This window comes from Vigna unguiculata, chromosome 4, assembly GCF_004118075.2.
Source record: "Vigna unguiculata cultivar IT97K-499-35 chromosome 4, ASM411807v1, whole genome shotgun sequence".
Classification (NCBI taxonomy): Eukaryota; Viridiplantae; Streptophyta; class Magnoliopsida; order Fabales; family Fabaceae; genus Vigna; species Vigna unguiculata.
The window spans coordinates 30,278,056-30,292,116 of NC_040282.1; the positions used below are offsets into that span (position 1 = coordinate 30,278,056).

The following is a 14,061-nucleotide window of genomic DNA, read 5'->3' on the forward strand; positions in this document are numbered from 1 at the left end:
CACCATGGATTTGTCACATTCAAAATGCAATATCAGATAGCAATTATCTATCAGATAGAAATGAGTTGGTCACTTGATAGAAAGAAACAAATATTTTGGAATTGGTTAGCTGATAACTTACTAAAAGGAGATATGATACAGATAGATGGAGTTATATTGTACTTGTTTGATATAAACCAACTTCCACACTAACATGGCAGAAAGTAAGATGAATATGTCCTTTTACTGTCATTAAGGAAAGTAATAAGTTTTTATACATAAATTGCATTTTTTTACAGGAAGAAGAATACAAACGCCCAATTTCTTATGGTGAATTATACAACAAAGTTCACAAACGAAAAGATGGTCAATATGTGTCCAACAAAGCAAAAAGCTTCATTGTAAGAATGTGTTTATTTTATAAATGTTAAACTACTTATTTATATAATATTGCTAACATATTGATTTGATGTAGGAATCATATGAAAATGCTATGACTGAAAAATATGGGAAAGACACGTCAAAGCATCCTATAGTTGACTCTGGTGTTTGGATCAAAACAGGTGGTGAAAATAGGAAAGGTAGAATCTATGGAATTGGTCACAGAATAGCTACATATTAGCGACAACCGAATTGCGACAGATTAGCTATGGATTAGCGAGAACATAATTGCGACAACAGAATTGCAATAGATTAACTACGGATTAGCGACAACAAAATTATGACAGATTAGCTACGGATTAGCGACAACAGAATTGCGACAAATTAGCTACGAATTAGCGACAATAAAATTGTGACAGATTAGCTACGGATTAGCTAGAAATTTTAAAACTATTTCACTTAAATTAAAGATGGAATAGAGAGGGATTAGCTATGAATTAGCTACGAATTAGCTAGAAATTGTAAAACTTTTTTACTTCAATTAGAGAGGGCATAGAGAGGGATTAGTTATGAATTAGCTACATATTAGCTACGGATTTTATCCCTCTCTAATTAGCTACCTGTATTTAGCTACAGAAAATTCCCTAGCAATTTGATAGTTAATCTGTCGCAAAATGGTTCAACTACGGATCAGTTACAAAATTTTCCGTAGCTAATATATAAAATTTTTGTAGTGCACATATTAGAAATGACATACAAATGATAAAATAAGTATTGACAAAAGTTACTAATTAGTAGTATAATAATCTACCCAATTTTATGCCCTAAATTACAAAGAGTTTGATACCCATGTTTTTCTTTCAACGAGAGTGCATATTTATATTCACATTAGTGGCCAAAATAGATAAAAAAAAATATAAAGAATCAACAAAACAGAAGGCAGAAGGAGAAAGGAAAAGACTTTGGTTCTTGTAGAAGATAATGTAATTAGACGAAAGAAGGGCCATTGTAGTGGCCGCTGGACTGTTGTCGTTGGTCCATCGTGGAAGTAGACATCGTCGGCTAGAGGGGAGAAAAGGATCGTAAATCGCTAAAGGATGAGTTTCCCAAACCCTTAATCGATAAGCTTCAATCCCAAAATATTTTCAAACAACAAACAACATAAAAGACCCACTCAATGAAAAATCTCTCAACATAAGAAATCATAATACATGGCAACATACCTTGCGTTGCAGCTTTCAACAACATCGCTCAAATGAAACAAATTACAGAGGAATAGGAGTTGTGAACAATTGCGAAAGAAACACACGTTTGTCATTTGTCGTTGAGAATAAAAATTAATGGCTTTAATGGATGCAATTAACGTTGAAAGCTCTACATGACGGATGCTAATGAAGAAAAGACGAATGAGTATATGGGCGCAGAAGTTTCTTTTTAATGAATAAATGTGCTTTTTTACTTAAACGATATTTATTGATATCATAACACATAGCACTTAAAGAATATAGATAGCGCCTTTTCAATAAAGCGTTATCTATGGGTAGTCAATTTTAAAGAGCTTATTTAATAAAGTGTTGTCTTTTGTTTCGTGTTTTGATTTAGAGCGCTTAATTAAATAAGTATATTTTAAGGGATGTTGTCTATTGATAATTTTGGGGTAGTGAAAGGAACTTGATCGTTTTGACCAATAATAAGACATAGTCTTTATTACCAAACGAATAACTATTAAATGATAAAGAGTAAATCTTTTTTTACCTTTATCTCTTTCATACAACATATTATTAAATGACATCTAACATTAAAGAAATAATGTTTTCCTAATAAGATTTATGAAAGTTATTTTGATAGTGTCAAGAAGTGAACTTTAAGCCTAACTTAATCTTATAAAATATGCTTATAAGGTAAGGTTTGCACCTATTTATATATTGTAAATTGGTCATATCTCTAGTTGATATGGGACTTTCAATACACCTCACTCACGCCGAGGCATATACATCTTGATCGTTGGACTAGACATTAATGGATGGTTCGATAGCGGCCCAATAGCACGTGGAACAATAGACCCAACAAAGAAAAATTCGCAAGGATAGGCTCTAACTCATGGTTCTTATACCATGGTAAAAAGTGAACTTTAAGTCTAACTCAACCCCTCAAAATTAGTTTGTAAAGTGGGTTTGCACCCACTTTTATGCTATAAATTGGCCTTATCTCTAGTCGATGTGGGACTTCCAATAAATAGTGAATTTGTCAAATTAAAACTTTGTTTGACTACTTGTCAAATGTTGATCTTTCAAAATATCGCAAAACCTTTTAATACACAACTCAACTCTCACTACTAAAAAAACTCATATTTCTTGCCAATTTTGTTTTGAATTTTTTTTCGTAGGAAATACTTATAAATTTTGTTATGAAAAAAATTTTGCAAGAAATTGCTGCCAATTTTTTTCCAAAATATTTTCTATAAAATACTTTTCACAACAAATTTTGTAAGAAATACTTACGAATTTTATAATTTTGTAAGAAATAATTACCCACGAAGGAATTACCTGCCAATTAAGATTCTTAGAAGAAATAGTATAAAAAAGTATTTTCTTACAAATTCTTTTAACAAATTTGCAAGAAAAATTCCATGTAATATGAAAATTTTTAATAGTGTCTCCTTCTTTATGTGTGTACATGGCAAAAAATTCATGCTTGTAGAATTTATGTGTAAAATTCATAATGGATACTAAATGAATAATCATGGATGATAATTATAGGTATTTTAATTACCTGCTTATTGATTAGATGGATATAATTCATGCACTATTGCAACAAAGGATTTTGGAACTGATTTTTTTCGCAATTATACTTTAGTTCTACAACTGAAGCATATCTAAGCAAAGTGAGAAAAGGGAGGTTTAGGCTTCAGTTCCTAATCAAAGTCTATACTTTAGGAATAGGCTTCGACTGGTATCACAATCGAAGCATAAAACGATTAAAAAAATAAAAGCGACAGACTTTAGTCAAATATGAGCAAAAACGAGAGTGACAACAAAAGCGAGAGAGACTAAGGCCAAACGCTTAAAAGCTAACGAACAACCATGACAACAACAATATTATGGTGTCCCAAATGCAATAGGCCAAGACCAACACGAACCTGCAATGTTGTGACACCTCAAAATGCAGTGGCAACACCAAAATAAGAAGAAAAACAACGTTCGGAGAAGGAAGAGAAAAATAAGAACGGAAGGAAGAGATAAACGAGAAATAAGGAAGATAAATGATAATGAACATAAAAACAAACCTTGTTGAAGGCTGTAGTGAAGGAAAAACATGAAATTACAACGACAAAGGAGAAAGAAGGAAGTGGCAATATGCAACAAGACCTTTCGCAAGTTAAAAGTTCACAAATTTATCCTATGCAAATGGATATAGGCTTCAGAGTCTAACCAAGAACTGAATTCTATACTTTGACATCCAGGTAAAAGACTTTTAAAAACACGTTGACATTTTTGAAAATACTTACATAACTACAGGCTTCAGTTTTTTTAAGAATCAAAGCCTATGATTGTGCAAATATTTTTAAAAATGTCACTATGTCATTATAGGCTTTAAAGAACTAAGGCCTATATTCATGCGATCAAGGTATAGGCTTCAGTTATCTTTGAACCATTACCTATAGTTGTACAAATATTTTTAAAAATATCATCATGTCATTACAAACTTCATTTTTCTTGAAAGCATAGCATATTAGACAAAGTTAAATCCTATTTTTGCACCAGTGATGGTATCTAACCCACTAATACCTATTACACATTAATCCTCGTTAGTGAATTGCATTTAAATACTTTTAAAAAAATCAAGTGATCAAAATAAAGTTATTAGTGAGATATTGAAGAATTGTTTAGAAATTTATTTTATATATTTTTATTTTTATTTACACCTAAAAATTAAAGTTATTTTTAAAAAGATTAATTTTTAAAACTTATACTGAAGTAGAATTTACTTTTAGAATGATCAAACATATTTGTGATAATATTATTTGAGTTCATATTTAAAAAATTAAAAAAAAATTATTTAAAATTAAAAAATAAAAATAAAAAATATCCACGAGAATGTTTTTCACATATACCTTTGAGTACCAAAAAGGGCAATGGAGCATTTCTTTTAGACAATAGGTAGCAAGTATGTATATTGTGATTGGCTAAGACAAGAAACTAGAGATGTTTTGTGTACTTAACTTAGAGAGGTGTCTTGTATTCAAATAGCTACGAGTTCATATGCTCCTTGTAAGTCATAAGTGACAATAATAATACTTCTAATCTTAATGAACTTTTTTTGTGGGCATTGGAGCGGAAGTAGAAAAAAAGTTAAAGTGAACCAATAGAAAAATTTGTTGTTAATCCTTTTATTGCACATAACATTTTTTTTGTTAGTTATCCCTTTCGATAAGCTTATGAATGTATTTTGTAAAATTATCCAGCAACCCTGAAAAAAATTGAGAAGCTATTTGTTAACAATTTGCCATAAGTGTTTTAATAGCATTATTCAAAACTCCATTTTCTAGAGAAAACATGTCTTTCATCTCATTCTATATATATGTCTATAAATAAAGGGTATACCATGTATAATGAATTAGTGATTCTACCTGAAAGATGAATGCATTGTGCATGTATTTTTTTTTCAAATATGACTAAAGTGCAAATTCTATATAACTTGTCTAATAAGACAATAGAGAGAATGCCCTTTCTTTGTATATTTATTGTATGTCAGAAATGGTCCTGAAAATATTTGTAAGCAATTTCTTGTTAATAGAACCTTTTAAGTTGTAAAAGAAAATTTAATATAACCTAGCATTGGGGTCAAGACTAAATATTTCACTTATTCGTAATTGCAAATATTTGGTTAATATCTTTTATTTAAATTAGATTTTAGAAAATCTCAGTTTTAAAAATATATAAAAATAAAAATATATTTAGTTACTATTTAAATTTAAAAAATAAAAATTGAGATATTACCTATATTAGATATTTTGTCCTGTTTTACTCTATTTATAGAATACATCAATAAAATAAAATAAACTATCGAACTCCTAACATATATCACATATATCTTATATTTTATAATCCTACAAATCTCAACATTTCAACCGTTGTATAATAGATGTACAATGTGTTGGCTAGCTTTTGTAAATGTGACCTCTTAATCACCATTTTTTAATCACCATTTTTTAAAAGAAAGAAAAAATTGTGAGAAATTATTGAGATCTATTTGACCCTTCTAGTGATAACATGTTTCTTTTTAAATGAATATGAGAATCTATTATTATCTTATGATAATTATCATGTACTTGAAATAATTATATCTAAGAGTTATGACTTTTCTTAGAATTGAACATATTAATCATTGTATTTTTTTTATTAATAGATTAAAGGGTTCTTGCTAATATTTAAACGATGTATTCGAAATATTCCTGAGTTTTTGAATTAAAATACCATAACAAACTCATATAAATAATTAAGAATACTTAATCCAATGCATGAGTTATTTGATCTTTTCTACGAGAGACACCAAAGATTTTCATATTCAAACAAATTTATATATTAAATTTATATATTAAAACATTACTTTCAATCTAAAACTCATAAATAATTTGTGAGTAATTTTATTTATATACTGTGATTTTATTAGCTTTTATTTAAAACTCATAATCAATGTGTGAGTATTTTTCTTTATATAAAACTCATAATAAATTTGTGAGTTTTTTTCTTTATATATTGTGATCTTATTAACTTTTATCTAATATGGTACTATTTATATATTTTAATATTTGTATACATTCCAAAATATCACTTTTTTCCTTTTTTTTATAGATAATGTTGAGTTGTTAATATTTATTAGTGAAAAAATTAAACCTACAAGTTCTTCTTTCCCAAATCCTCCAAAATAACATTTAACATCGAAGAAGTTACTCTTAGTTTATCATTGTAAACCCATTATTAAATGAACCTTATATCTTCTGAAAAGATCACTCTAAACTAAACCTTCGTACACTCCAAGTAGATTAATTTTTCTTAATATGTCTAACTTCCTTTCTTATTTATACATAAACAGATGGTAGTTTACTTCCATCGGGAATGCACGAAATGAGATATTTATATAAGTTACTTTTGGATGCATCGTAAATGATACAATAAAGATATGAACGAACTCAGAAGAGCATGCTATCTTATTGGCATGACTTCGGACAAAGTTTAGTGCACCAAGATAGCACAAAATCCCATCTCTAACCCACTGTCATACTTTCATTTTCAATACTCTTGGACATGCAATCCTTAAAAGTTCAAATAATTGTCCATAAACGACATGCATGTTTTTTGTTTTATTCATTTATCATTTTCATATATATCAATCAAACAACCTCACGCCAATTACATTTACGTAGGAACTATAAGTGTGTATTTCTATGCTTTTTGAAAATGACCAATGCCCTTTAATATTCATCGAGCAATGCAAAGTCTTCCTAGTAAAAACAAAAATGTTTTGTGGGGTTTTACTTTTGAGGAGAACGACAGTTTCCAAAGGCAAGGGGATTAAATAAAGAAACAATTGATTTGATTGCATATATAGGATATGAACGTTGTATATTTATTCTATACAAATTTAAGTTCCACTTGTTCAACATGCATTTGCCCTTTACTGTACCGTTTGTAATAATGAGGTACAGTTTGGTTCATATCAAAATATCTTTGTGAACAAATTGTGTAGTTAAATAAGTAAAGGGTATACTATTTAGTTAATTTTAAATCTTTTAACATGATATTTTTAAGTACAATTTATATTCATACTTCTTCCATGGAGGAAAATACAAGAAATGTTATAATTTTAGGCACATAAAATTCTAGATTCATTAACTAATAACTTGCAAAAGGATTGAATGAATAATGAATAAAAGAAATGGAAGGTAATGAACATAATACTTTCAATAAAATTCAAAATATTAATTACATTTGTAATATTCATATTAAATACTAAAATAAAAATATTGCTTTGTACTGACAGACATATTCTAATAAATAAATCACCAATTTAATTGAATAATGTACTAAAGTGAACAACTTTGAATCCTACAGTTTATTATTTCCAAATGATGTTACAGTGTCTTAGTTATTAAATCAAACAACAACAAATTTAGATCTCAGAAATAAATTATCTGAAAAATTAAATTTAGTTTTATACATCTTCTTTTCTTTACTTAGCTGGTATAGTTGTATCAATCCTCACTTACGTATCATTTTTGTTCAATTTTCCTTTTTAAACAGAAATTGTATGACTTGGATATTAGGAACCTTTGATTCTTGGAATTTTTTATATTGTAGGGTTGACTACACTAGGATAACTGAGGTATATCTTGTAACATCCCATTTAATAGTTTTTCACACTATCAAACAAAACATTATATCCTAATCAAACATAGCATATAGTAGGGATAACAGTCATACACACATAGTATGTAAATCTAGTACAGTCCTCCAAAAAGCCACATTATATATATACAAGGTAAGAGTAGGTGGAAAAGATACTAAACTACACAAACCCCAAAATGTACAGCAGCAACCTATAATTATAGCGGACACTCCCAGCAAGGCTCCAACTCCTACTCAGGAGGGGGTATCTCCATCTGGTTTCTGCTCTGCTTACACCAACCATAGGTGATCATTGCAAAAGGATAATATGCAAAAGCAGGCAAACACAAACAAGAATGGTAAGCTAACTGAAATGAGAAAACATCGATACACTTCACAATTAGAAATATCATTCATAGCATGTAATTCAATCATAAGTTCTAGACTCAATATCCGGATTGTGTAAGCGACGTTGGAGCTCTTGGTGGCTTGCACCTGCAACGGTTCTCAGACTCTGCAGAGTCTGGACACATGGAGTATTCACCCGACCATTCCCAAGGTAAGTCCCCTTCACGTCTAGAACTGGATCAAGTTCAACGACGAGGACCTCCTGCTACTCCTCACGACATAATCCATTATGCTCTATCTGAGCTTGAATGATTATTGGAGTTTCAGGATACCAACCATTATAGATTCCTCACATCCTTACACACACTACATTTCCACCTGAATTTCCCTTGAAATTCCATTTCAACCTCAACTTCTCATAATTTATATTCATCCAATTTCGTCATACAATACATCAATAGTGACATTCCAACCATACAGGGTCTAGATTGCACAAGGCTACATTAAAACATGCATTCTCACTAATGAAAACAGAACTATAACACCCCTACTATAGTAGCTCTCGCTCAGGCTAAAAAGTCTAGCCTAGGCAAGAGGTCATCTTGCTCAGGCGAGCTAGTCTTGCCTAGGCGAGCCAGTCTTGCCTAGACGAGACACTAACAGTGGCAAAAAAAGAAAACATGGGCGAACACTCGCTCAGGCTAGGTTGGTTTGCCTAGACGAGATCGTCTCTCGCTCAGGCGACTCCAACTCGCCTAAGTGAGACTTCGCGCAGGAACAGAGGTGCGTCTCCTGGTGTTTTCGCTCAAGCGATCGTCACTCGCCTAGGCGAAAATACCAGGTCACGGACATGTTCCCACATGCAGTGGATCAGTTTTCCTCAAGCACAAATCAATTATTCACCAAATCATGTAATTCAAACATCAATTCTTCAATCAAACACGTAATTCAAGCTCATCCACGAATTTTCTATACAATTTAAGAAGAGAGGTTAGTTTCCCTTACCTCTATATATTTCTAACTAGCTAGAATCCTCCCACCCAAGAGCATTTCAGTTGTACAATCTAGTGAGCTGGAAATGCAGGTTCAAAGTATGAGAATGGTTCCCAAATTAACTCAGCAAGAATGGGGTTCTACAAATTTCGAATTAAAGAGGAATGTAAAGGTTAGGAGTAACTTACATGGAGGAAAAGGAGGAATTGTAGCTAAGAGGGGAGATCCTGAACTGGCTTCAAGTTTGGATTCTGCAACAGAGGGAGAGTGATTCAAATTTTTGGTAGAGAGAAGGCAGAGAAAGAGGAGAGGGAGAAGGGTGCAAGTGAAGTGTAATGTTGTCCTGTGGTGTGGGTGGCAGAGAGAAGAAAAATTAAGGGAAATAAAATTGGTTCTCACATATCTTATAGCATAACCTCAAACTACTTTGGATTATATATTATATAATTAATGCTTTGTCACAAATCTTCTTAGATTAGGAATAAATAAATTAATCCTAATTTTTTTTTCTAGAAGTAATATATTGTAACATCTTAGTTTTCAACATCTTATTTTAAGTCATTCAACAAATGAAATAAGTATTTCAACCCCTTTAACTAGGATAAGGTTGACCAAATAAGTTTACCATAAAAAAAATCAAATAAAAAATAATACATTTAACTAGGTTAAAATTGTAAAATAAATTAAAAAAATTTCGTTTAAACATACTTTGTTGTATCATATCATACATATTGAAAACTTTTGACTTCATTGTTCAACCTGACCTCAAGGAGTATGTAAGAACCTTTTGACTATCTTTTGACTTTATTGTTAAACCTGATCTAGAGGAGTATGTAAGTGTTTGAGTAAATAAAACTTTAAAAATTAAATTCGTAGGAATAAATTTTTTTTCATGCAAACCAGAAGTGACAAAAATGTGAAATGTTTTTTTTTCATGTATTAGATATGAGACTAGGCTAGAATATCAATTGAACTATACTATAATGCCTCCTTTCTAAATAACATATATACGCTATCAATTGAAATATATAAAGTATCATAAATTAAGTCTATTTGAAGTTTATATCTAAACTGTGAGAATCTAGAAAATGGTATTTTAGAATTGATAAAGAATTTAAAATATAAATATTCAATTATTTTAATATTAAATTACTAAAGTATAAATAGAAATTTCATAAATGTGTTTCACTAGTTATAAACATTCTATCTCTTTAAAAGCATTTTCTCTAGAGCTATTTTCCATCTCTCTAGATTTCTTATTCCTGTGTTCATCTGTGTAATAATTAGAGAGACCGTTAGGGTGACCCTTAAAGCGAGCTCTCTAATTCTACCCGATCAATTTTTCAAAAGAGTAAGTTACTATTTTCTCTTATTTAATTTGGATTTTTTTAAATGCGAGAAATCTTCACTTGCATGTGCCATCTTAGTTTGATTCATGTCTTTCCATAGATCAGTAGTTCTAATGATGTTCTTTGATCATGTTTTCGTTGTTTTAAGGTTCAGTTTCGATCTCTGTTAGGTATAAAAGGGGTTTGATACTCTCGTGGGTTGTTTGTGTTGTTTCACAAGTAAGGAAAACTAATATATTTATCTTTAATTCATAAACTTGTTAGAACTATAGATTTTAAGATTATTTTGAAATTGATTGTGGTATATGGTCTGATTTGTGATGTGTGAAAGCTATGGAATTTAGGTTTATGTTTAAATGAAGTTGTTTGAAAATGTTGATATTTAGTATTGCAATAGAAGTCACTTGATATGGTTTGTTTGGCATAAACAGAGTGTGATCTGTGCTTGGTATCTATGAAGTTCTTGGGAAAATTTAGAAATGCTATAAGAATGCATAATTTATATTTTGCAGAATTTATATTGTATAGAATTATGCAGACCCATTGAGCGAGTAATGGTTGGGCAGGTTTCACGTCATGAATTCACTAACTTGGAAGTCATGGATTCATTGACTTGGAAGTTGTTGGGTGAGCATTTACTCTTTAGGCGAGCATTTTATCACTAGGCGAGAATGTCCTTTTCACGAAATGCTTTGTTTGTTGAGCGAGTGTATCGGTACTTGTTTTGGATATTGTTTGATTTTAAATTGGAAGCTTTGCAACTTTGTATGAATGATTAGTATATGATATGAGATTGATATGTGTCAATACTGATTCAAGGAGAATTAGTTATGAATTGTGGTAGTGTATGCATTGAAATGGGGATTGTCTTGGCAGTTATCCTAGCGCTCTAATAACCATTCAAATTCTCAAGTAAAGAGGAATGAGGTATGTGGTAAGAGGAGCAGAAGATCCTAGCCTAGGGATTTTCCTTGACCAAAGGTTTTAACGGACTAACCTTGTATGTGGTAGAGTTTAATTCTTTATTTGTCCATCGTAGAGCCTGAGAATGCCACTACAAGTGCACAACTGGCTGAATCCAACCTTAATGCATGTATCCGGTTAGATTGAGTCTTAGTTCTAAGTATCAACTTGAATTGAATAGATTGTTTGTGTGTGTGACTCAAGTAATTGTTCTGTGAAGTGATTTGATCTTTAAATTGTTTTAGCTTACCCTTTTATTTTATGTCTTGTTTCTGGTATTTGTCTCTTTTGCAATGATCATCTGAATGGTGTGAGCAGTCAAAGATTCTATAACTGGTTCAGTGTAAGAAGGAGAAGGAGATGTCGCTAAGTAGTTATATAAACAATTGATGTTTAGACTTGTGTTTTCTTTTGAAAACTTAGACATTTTTTTTATATAAATTGCCTCTCAGTTTATCTTACTTTTTGAGATGATCATAAGATGATATTTATGAGTTTTATGCTGAGTTATCAAGTATGAAATGTTTTGTTTGATGGTTTAAACTGTTAAATGAGATGTTACATAAACTACCTATTAATTATACAAGATAAAATGTAATAATAATTATCGATTAAAAATATTATTAAAATAATTATTATTATAAATTTATTATACTTCTTTATAAAAAAGAAAAGTCCTATTTTTCACTCTTATAGCAATATTATTTCTTATCATATTTTTGTTCAACATCATTATGATAGTGATATATGTATTAATCATCTTTCAAGGTGTTTCAAACCAATTTGAAATAGTCCATTGTGGTAGATTTGTTTAGCAAACATTCTTAAATCAGGATTTACATCATAATCATATATTTGTTACCTAAAAAACTTTAATGAGATTAATATTACAACCGAAATATTTGAAATATAATTCAAATGGTATTGTTAAAGATTGTAAAGCATTTGCATAGCCAAATATCTATCAAAGCAAGCTTAGTCAGTTAATACTAAGCAATGATTCATACTTTCACTGGTGTGAAAAAGACAAGTCAAAAAGATTATGAAATTCCAATTCAATCATACATCAACAAAGTAAATATATAATATTTAAAAAGTTAAGAATCTTTACACGCATAACTTTATTTAATTTTAACATTAGAACATATAATTAAAATTTAGGATGAATTTGGATTTTAATGATATAATCTCAAATAACGTTCTATTTTGTTCAATTTTAATACGTTTATATTAAATTAAAAGCAAAATGTATTTCAAACTTTAGTTAATTTTACAAAATAAAAAATTGTACTTTTTTCAATTTCACTTGAGTTTAACTTAATTAATTAAATAAAAATCAAACTTATATTTATTTTCTAAATGGTGGTTACTTCAATCTGTAAGATTAGTAAAAATCTAAAAACAGCAAATAAAATTGTAATCCTTCATTTATTTTATTATACAAAACTAAGATATTGTTAAAATAAATAATAACAGTAGGAATAAATCCAAGGATAATTTTAAAAAGTGTTATGTTGGTGAAGCCTATGGAAAGTGCACGAGTTTTACACGGCTTGAATTATTATTGTTAGTTTATTATTATTATTATTATTATTATTATTAATATTATTATTATTATTATTATTATTATTATTATTATTATTATTATTATTATTATTATTATTATTATTATTATTATTATTATTATTATTGATGATAATGATGTGCTACATTGTGTGCAACAGCTATGTAACAAAGCTGTTTTCAGTTTAAAATGTGTGTCAGATGGCAGATTCTGACATCCCAGCCATATGTTCATGCTCCATGCAGTTGTCACTCACAACACATCAAAATCCACTTTTTTCATCACAACACCCAAACCAAAATTTTGCTTTAATGTAGAATCTATTTTCAATTCTTAGCAAAGAAAAATTTTCGTAAATATTAAAATTGGTTTGGAAATAAGAGAATGGTGACCGAGATTATCTTCTTTACAATTTTTTTTTTTTTTTGTATTTATAAATTTTTTAAATAAGCGAGATAACGAATAAATTTGTATTTGAAGATATTATTTAGTTATATATATATATATATATATATATATATATATATATATATATATATATATATATATATATAAATTTTGATTAATGTCTTAAATCATTAAAATGCATATTTTGATTTATTATTTTATTTGAATATTTATATATTTATGATTTCTTTCTTAGGTACACTAGTGTGTCATTAATTTTCTTTGATAATAAAATTACGTGTGAATTAAAGTAAGAAATTGAATTTAATTGAGAAATTGGCAAAATAGAAATGAATTGGCATGATAGGATTATATGTGAACTAAAGTAAGAATCCAATGTATTCAACAGAAGAGGAATAACAATAAAACATAAAATTGATATATAAATAAAATATAACAAAAAAATATTACACTAATTTTACTATTCTATAACACCACCATTTGTCTTCTTTTTCTTTTTTTTTTAAATTGTAATTATAAAACTAATTTAATAATAAATGAAAAAACCATCTATTATTGAATTCAGTGTTAAAAATAAATTGGTATATTATATTTTTTTTTTTCCTTTTTCAAAAGCTACTTGTTTAAGATCTAATCACACCATATACCATAGAAAATATGTAACAATTGGTATTAAAAGAAGATTAGA

General features: G+C 29.1%; 1 long non-coding RNA gene across 1 annotated transcript; it reads left to right on the forward strand.

Moving 5' to 3' along the window:
- Window positions 1-275: 275 nt before the first annotated feature.
- LOC114181377 lies at window positions 276-534 on the forward strand. Its single transcript, XR_003603806.1, has 2 exons — window positions 276-380; window positions 455-534. It is a non-coding gene; the product is annotated as an uncharacterized LOC114181377 (long non-coding RNA).
- The last annotated feature ends 13,527 nt before the right edge of the window (window positions 535-14,061 follow it).